Below are 8,720 nucleotides of genomic sequence, written 5' to 3'. Positions count from 1 at the left end.
AAATCCAGATTGAGTATCTATGAACAGGAAAGAACAGACCATGGTACTTCCCAGCATTTTGCTGATGGTTGATAGGAATCTAATTGAGCAGTATTTGGCAAATACAGATTGGATCCCTTGTGCTTGATGTTTGAATGGATCTCAAAGCTGTAGCTACTGACATCGTGTTGCCATTCATTATGATCATGTCTTTAGCTTTACTATTGAGATATTGTTGGGTCTAAAGTTTTGGCTATGTTCACTGCGCATGTAAATGCAGTTTCCTTGTATTTGTCTTTCAGGTGTATATGTCCTGTGAGATTGCACCTGCTTTAAACCTATTGTGGTGATCAGCAAATTGCAGCAGGTCCAGTTCCTTGCTTAGGCCAGAGTTGTTTTTAGCCGTAACAAACCTCTTAAAGCACTTCATCACTGTAGATGTGAGTGCAACTAGACAAAAATCGTTAAGGCAGATCACCTTGCTCTTTCTGGGCACTGGTACAACTGTCATCCTTTTGAAGCAGGTGGGAATGTCTGAATGTAGCAGTGAGATTGAAGTTGTCCTTGGAAACACTTCCACCAGTTAGTTGACCCAGGTTTTCATAGCCCTACTAGGTACACTATCAGAGCTTGACACCTTGCAAGGGTTAACCCTCTTGAAAGATGTTCTGACATTGGCCTGCAAGACAGAGATCACGGTGTTGCCAGATGCTGCAGGGATTTGCACGGGTGTAGTTTTATTCTCCCTTTCAAAGCATGCATAAAAAAGGCATTGGGCTCATCTGGGAGTGAAGCATCACAGCCATTCATGAATATTCGGTTTTGCTTTGTAGAAAGTGATGTCCTGCAAAACTTGCCAAAGTTGACATACATCCAATTCCCTAACCTCAGTTGGAATTGTTTTCCTACCCTTAAAATAGCATTTCCACACCAGGCCATAATGCGACCAGTCAGGATACTTTCCATCACATATCTATGGAAGTTTGTCAGTGTTTTAGATGATATGCCAAATCTTCACACACTTCTAAGAAAGTAGAGGTGCTGCCATGCTTTCTTTAGTAATGACACTTACAGGACAGATACTTTCAAATGATAACACTGTGGAATTTAAGGTTGCTGACTCTCTCCACTTCTGATCCACCAATGAGGATCTCTGGTTTCCTCCTCCTGTGGTCAATAAACTGGTTGCACTACTGTCTGTTATGGAGGGGCCACTCTATGCGACTGGAAAAAAAGAAGTGGTATACTTCCTGTATCATTCTGGACCACTGGTCTTGAATGCTACAGATCTAGCCCTCAGCAAACTGCAAATTTCTTGGTTCATCTGCAGTTTTTGGTTTGTGTATGGTATGTTCTCAAAGACACACAATCATTCACACAGGTCTTAATGAAGTTGATGGTAAATGTGGTGCTGTCATTCGGACTTGAAGATGAATCCCTGAATTTTGTAGGGTCCACCAAGTTAAAGCAGTCCTGTCTTTTGAAATAGTGGGTGTGAGATGGCATGGTAAGCATTCCTGATGGTATTGTAACAATGGTCTAATCTATTGGCTCTTCTAATTCCACAGGTGATATGTTGGTGGTAGTTGTTCAGAGACTTCTTCAAGCTGTCCTGGATGAAATTACCCACAATGATAGGTAAGGCATCAGTGTGTTCAGATTCATTGCTGTTGATAACATTGCTCTGCTCCTCCAGTGCCTGACTATTGTTGACCAGGGGTGGACCATAGCTCCCAGAAAAACTCCCTCAGCAGATAAAATGGATGACATTTGACCGCTAGATGTTCCATGCTGGGTGAGCAGGACTTAGATATAAACCGTAATCATAAATCATACTCCACTTCCTCTGCCTTCAAAAGATTGAGATGTCTTGTCTTTGAAGGGAGTGGTGAAGCAAACGGGCTGCAGCACTGCATTCAAAATGGCAGGGGAGAGCCATGTTTCCATGAAGCAAAATATACAGCAGTCCCTGATATCCCTTTTATACAACAATCTTGCTCTGGGGTCTTCAATTTTATTTTTCAGAGGCGGGTACATTCACCAACAGGATTGTTGGGAGTGGGAGTCTAAGGCCTGTGTTTCATTTGTAGCTATAGACCACTATGGTGTCCCTGCTTCCGTTTTCTTAAAGGAAATTTGCTGTCCAAGTTTCGTTGATTTTGAGTATCAATATTTTTAAGCATCTTAAAATGATGCTGCTTACTAAAGTATCCATGTCTGTGACTGTAGATCTCTGTGGTAGTAGTCCTAAATTGGAATATTTGATGATTCCTATTGGAGCTACACACAAACTGCTGTGACTTATTAACAGCATTTTGCCGGCTATGGGTTACCCTCCCAATTTAGATAGATGTTTGAGAAAAGGTCTTTAGAGAATTGATTGATCAGTATCTGCTTTTAAAATCAATATATCTAGTGGCTAGAATGATGATAGGTACTTTATCATCTTGTTGCATTTCTGTTGTTTGCAGACAAAGTAGTTTGATGAAAGAACACTTAACAGTGCAATATGAAGAGGCCATCGATTTTCTTTTGTCTGTTCTGAGGTTAAGTTATATCATGGCTAATCCCCTACCCTGGAGCAAATTTCTTGTCAAATTTCCATATTCCTTTCTCACCAAAATCTACCAATATCTCCCTTTTAAATACTCAGTGACAAAGCATGTATTGCCCATTGAGGTAGAGTCTAAGAAAGGAGTCACAAATATCTGAGTAAAGAAAATTCCTAACACCTCAGTCATAATTGGCCAAGCCCTTACCTTGAAAACGTACTCTTCAACTACAGACCTTACACACAGGAAAAATCATTCTCTCATTATTTAGCATGGCAAATCCTCTGAGTATATTATATTTCAGTGACCATTCTTGTGAACTTCAATAAAATGAGTCTATCTTACTCAGTCTCTTTAATGCTTATCTCTGTCTTCTAGGTGCATATGGCATTATTCCAGGTGTGTTCAAAATTACAGCAAATGTTCTTTCTTTTTCAATGTTTTTATTGATTTCTTACATAACAGAATACAGAGTACAGTAGGGTATATAATATATATTGATTACAATATATTGGAATCACACATATAGTCTCAGTACCCCATATCCATATGCATTAAGTGTAAACATAATATTGAAAAGAGATAATTTTATTATACAAAAAAAATCTAAACCCACTACCAGGAAAAAAAACAGCTGTTTGGTTAAAAAAAAAGGGAAAAAAATCCTTATCATATAATGAAACATACTGTTAGCCAACATCTGTGCTTAATAGCAAATCAAAGATTTTGTAAATAATTCAAAAAAGGTCCCCACAATGTTAAAAAATCCTGTCTGGGTTCAGAAATTGAACAGCGAATCTTCTCTAAATTTAAGCATGACATAACATCATTTAACCAATGAGTATGAGTAGGCAGGGGGGCATCCTTCCACTTAAGCAACAATGGCTATAAGAGAAATAAAGGCCAAGATATACAAATCATGTCACTCCAAAATAATATCATTTCCTCCAACAATACCAAATAAGGCAGTGGAAGGATTAGGTTTAAAATTTACTTTAAAAAGCACCGAAAAAGTTTGGAATACTTCCTTCCAATATTTTTCAAGACTTGGACAAGTCTGGAACATATGAATTAGTGAAGCTTCTCCATCGTTCCACCTATCACAATGGGGAGATATATCCAAATAAAAATGAGAGAGCTTATCTTTAGTCATGTGGGCCCTATGAACAACTTTAAATTGTAGAAGGGAATGACGGGCACATAACGATGAGGTATTGACCAATTTATAATTTTCATTCCAAGTATCCTCAGAAATTGGAATCTGTTAATCTTGCTCCCAGAGATTTTTAATTTTGTCTGAAGGAATATTTCTCATTCTCAGCAACACACCATAAATATTAGATATAGATCCATTATGGAAGGGTTTCAAATTAAAAATTGTGTCAAGTAAATTCTTATCTGGACTTTTAGAAAACATATGCACTTGAGACCACAAAAATTCTCCAATTTGTAAATATCAAGAAAAGTGAGTTTTGGGTAGGCTGACAATTGTTCAAGTGAAGATAGACTATCTCCAACAAACAAATCCTGAAAACATTTAATACCCAATCTATTCCACACTTTTAAAAACTACATCAGTCATAGAAGGTTTAAAAAATAGTTAGAAAAAAATGGGACTTGAAAGTGAAAAACTCAATAAACCAAAATATTTTCTAAATTGTACCCAAATCCTCAAGGTGTTTTTAACTACAAAATTATAAGTTAAATTACTTAAAGATGAAGGAATTGAGGATCTGAGAAGAGAAATGATAGAAAATTTATTAACAGAATTAGCTTCTAAAGAAACCCAGATGGGACAGTCCTCCTGATTAATATAATATAACCAAAACATAAGATTCCATATATTGACTGCCCAGTAATAAAACCTAAAATTGCGTAAGTCTAAGCCTCCATTCTTTTTAGCTTTTTGAAGATGAACTGTCAAATTAAACTAGAGTTTCTAGAAAGTATTGGGACCTAGAGGCAAAAGAAAATAAAATTTAAATGTAATAGCAAGAATCCACTGATAGACCAGATGGAACCCACTGCCTGAGTTCTGCTTCTGCCCAGAACATTTGGGGGGACCCCGCAGCATCACAGCAGCAGTCCGGGAGCAGCGTTGGAACCTGTGGTAAGATGCTGAACTTTAAGTAACTTGAGAGACTGTTTCATGGAAAAGAGCACTGCTGTTACTGTGTTTTGGGTTAGCGCGAGCTTCACATCATGGGGATCATCGCGCGCAGTGCTTCTGGGAAATGGCGCGAGGTTTAAGAAGAGCTTACGAACCTTCGGAAGGGGTCGTCCGGTTTGAAAACATAATGGTCTACTAGGGAGCGGAAATTGTGCAGGTCGAATCTGTCTACAAGGTCCGGAGAGGCAGCCAGTTTTTTCACTAATGACTAATAACTAGTGTCTAATGACCAGTGACTGGTGACTAGTGACAGTGGCTAATGGATAATGGTTGATGGAACTATCAAACTGTCACACTTGCAAAAAATGAAAGGAGGAAAAAGGAAAAGTTGTTTGGTCATTGAGTGGAATCCAGCTGAAAAACCTTTGTGTAGATGCATTAAATCTCTTTCAAGTGGGGAAGCTGCACATGTACAAAGAAGAAAAATAAATCCAACTTGACGTGAACTTTATTTAATCGAGAAATTTTATTTTTCCATATATAAAAAGATATAATAGAATCCAGAGAATCAAAAAAGGATTTAGGAATAAAAACAGGTACGGCCTGAAATAAATATAAAAATTTAGGCAAAATATTCATTTTAATAGAATTGATTTGGCCAATCAACAATAAAGAGAGGGGTGACAAATTTGATAGTGCCTTCTTAACATAATTCAGGAGTGTAAAAAAAATTCTTTAAAAAGGAATTTATAATTCCTAGTAATTGTTATGCCCAAATAAGTAAATTGATTTCTTACAATTTTAAAAGGAAGGTTAGTATTAAATAATACCAAATTATTCAAAGGAAAAAGTTCACTCTTGTGAAAGTTAGGTTTATATCCTGAAAACTGACTAAAGCAGGAGAGTAAAGAAAGTACAGAAGGTAAAGGAGACTCCAAATTAGAAATGTAGAGCAAAAGGTCATCAGCATAAAGCGACACTTTGTGAATAATACCCCTCCTTTAAATACCAGTGATATCATTAGATTCCTGGAAAGCAATAGCTAAAGGTTCTAGGACCAAATCAAAAAGCAAAGGACTCAAAGGACAACCTTATCTGGTTCCACATTGAAGTTTAAATGGTTTAGAATTCTGAGAGTTAGTAAGAACCTGAGTGGAGGGAGATAAATAATTTAATCCATTGAATAAAATCGGGCCCAAAGTTAATTTTTTCTGAAGTTTGAAATAAATAATTCCATTCAACTCGATCAAAGGCTTTCTCAGCACTTAAGGATATCACATATTCCAATATCTCTTTAGAAGGAGAGTAAATGACATTCAATAAACGATGAATATTAAAGTGGGAGTATTGATTTTTGATAAATCCAATCCAATCATCAGAAATAATAGATGGCAAAATATTTTCAATCCTGCGTGCCAAAAGTTTACATAAAATTTTAGTATCAACATTAAGTAACTACAAGAAGAACATTCAGTTGGATCCTTATTCTTTTTAAGAATAAGCAAAATAGAGGCTTCATAAAAAGATTGTGGCAACCTACCTAATTTAAAAGAGTCCGAAAGGACTGAATATAAGTGAGGTATAAGCAAAGAGGTAAAAGCCTTATAAAACTCTCCAGAAAATCCATCAGGACCCGGAGCCTTCCCCGAGTGCAAAGTGTGAACAACCTCGGCAACTTCCTCATAAGAAGTGGGTTGATCCAGCAATTTTTGATTATCATCAGAAAGTGTAGGAATGTTTAATCAATCAAAGAAATTATTCATTACAGTATTATCTTTTGGAGGGTCAGTTTAGAATAGAATTCTCTAAAAGTATCGTTTATTTCTAAATGATCAGATGTTTTATTAGCATTAGCTTTACAAATTTCTTTAATTTTGCGTTTAACTATAAAGGTCTTTAATTGATTAGCCAATAGTTTACCCATTTTATCTCCATGAACATAAAACTGACTTTTATCTTTTAGAAGTTGAGTTTCAATTGGATAAGTTAAAAGCAGATTGTATTTAGTTTTAATTTCAACACATCTTTTATATAAAGCAGGATCTGGAGCCAAAGCATATTTTTGGTCTAATTGTTTCAACTGATTGGCTAATTCAATTCTCTCCTTATTAGCTTTTTTCTTAACACTTGCGGTAAAAGAAATAATTTGTCCTCTAATATAAGCCTTAAAATCGTCCCTTAAAATAAGACTAGAAAGACTACCAAATGTTCTGTCCTCTGGTACACTAAATCCTGGCAGCAAAAGCCAACATACCATTTCCCCTCATGACTGCTGTATGTACCCATATTTTTTTCTGTGGTTTGTGTTTTGCTTTCCAGATCTCATGCAATAGTAATGCTTCCTGATTTTCATTGATTTAAAAAATCTGTTTTGTTACTCTTCATTCAAAATGAATTATTCCTCATCTTCCACATTAGATTCCATGTGTTATCTTCTTTCTCACTCATCTTCCTAAATCCTTCTGTAAACTCTGCATTGAGTCTGCTCCAGGTTTCTTTTCCATCAACTTTAATATCTTCAACAAACATAGCTAAATAATTCTCTGACCTTTCATGATAGCCATTTCTGTAGATAAGGTCCACCACTGACCCCTACCCAAAGGTAACAACAACGTAAACAGAAAAGTTCTGGTTTATTTCTGTTCTAGTTTCTGGTCTTTAACCAATCCTTTATGTCTGCTAATTCATTGCATCAACTCCATGAAACCTATTCCACATTCTTAATAACCGGTTCTAGCATTTCCTTGACATTTGGTGTTGCTTTAAATGGTACTTAGACCTTAATTTTCCCTCTTCTTCTTTAAATTTAATTTAAGAACTTACAAATCTAAGGAGAATATTTCAGAATCTGGAGTTTTTGAAGAGTACCATAACAGTCTCCAAGCATTCTGCACCAACATCTACCAATTTTGGAATGTAGATCCAAACCTGCTGGGCTCTTTATAAGACCACAAGATATGAGAGCAGATTTAAGCCTTTCAGCCCATTGAGTCTGCTCCACCATTCCATCATGGCTGATCATGACTTGTCTTCCATAGTTGCCAATGAATTCCATAGATTCGGTGTCCTCTGGCTGAAGAAATTCCTTCTCATCTCATTCTCAAGAGACATCCTTCTATTCAAAGGCTGTGCACTCTAGTTCTAAACTCCCCCAATAATGGAAACATCCTCTCCATATCCACTCTGTCTAAGCCGTTCAACATTCAGTGAGATCCCCACCTCATCCTTCCAAACTCCAGTGAGTTCAGGCCAAGGAGAACCAAACAGTCTGCATATGTTAATGCTTTCATTCTTGGATCATTCTCATAAGCATCCTCTGGGTCCTCTCTAGTGCCAGCACATCCATTCTTTGAAATGAGACCCAAAACTGCTCAGAGTACACCAAATGTGGTCTGACCAATCCACTATAAAGCCTCAGCATTACATCCTTGCTTTTAACCTATAATCTTCCCAAAATGAATGCTAACATTGAATTTGCCTTCCTCACTATTGACTCAACCTGCAACTTAATTTCGAGGGGATCCAGCACTAGGGTTCGCAAATCCCTTTACACCTCTGGTTTCTGAATCCACTGCCCATTTTCAAAATAGTCTTTGCCTTTCTTCCTTCTAGCAAAGGGACTGGACGAAATGTACCCCAGGTTACTGTGGGAGGCGAGGGAAGAGATTGCTGAGCCTCTGGCAATGATCTTTGGATCATCAGTGGGGCGAGAGAGGTTCTGGAGGATTGGAGGGTTGCGGATGTTGTTCCCTTATTCAAGAAAGGGAGTAGAGATAGCCCAGGAAATTATAGACCATTGAGCCTTACATCAGTGGTTGGTAAGTTGATGGAGAAGATCCTGAGAGGCAGGATTTATGAACATTTGGAGAGGCATAATATGATTAGGAATAGTCAGCATGGCTTTGTCAAAGGCAGGTCGGGCCTTACGAGCCTGATTGAATTTTTTGAGGATGTGACTAAACACACCAAAGATCATGACAAGCTTGGTTTTACCATAAAACCAGAACAAACCAAAAGAGTCAGGCCAGTTACACTCACAGATCTCGATTTTGCAGATGACATAGTCCTGATCTCTGACC

The sequence above is a fragment of the Mobula birostris genome, unplaced genomic scaffold (assembly GCF_030028105.1).
Source record: "Mobula birostris isolate sMobBir1 unplaced genomic scaffold, sMobBir1.hap1 scaffold_1561, whole genome shotgun sequence".
Taxonomy (NCBI): Eukaryota; Metazoa; Chordata; class Chondrichthyes; order Myliobatiformes; family Myliobatidae; genus Mobula; species Mobula birostris.
Note: the sequence above shows the minus strand (reverse complement) of the source record.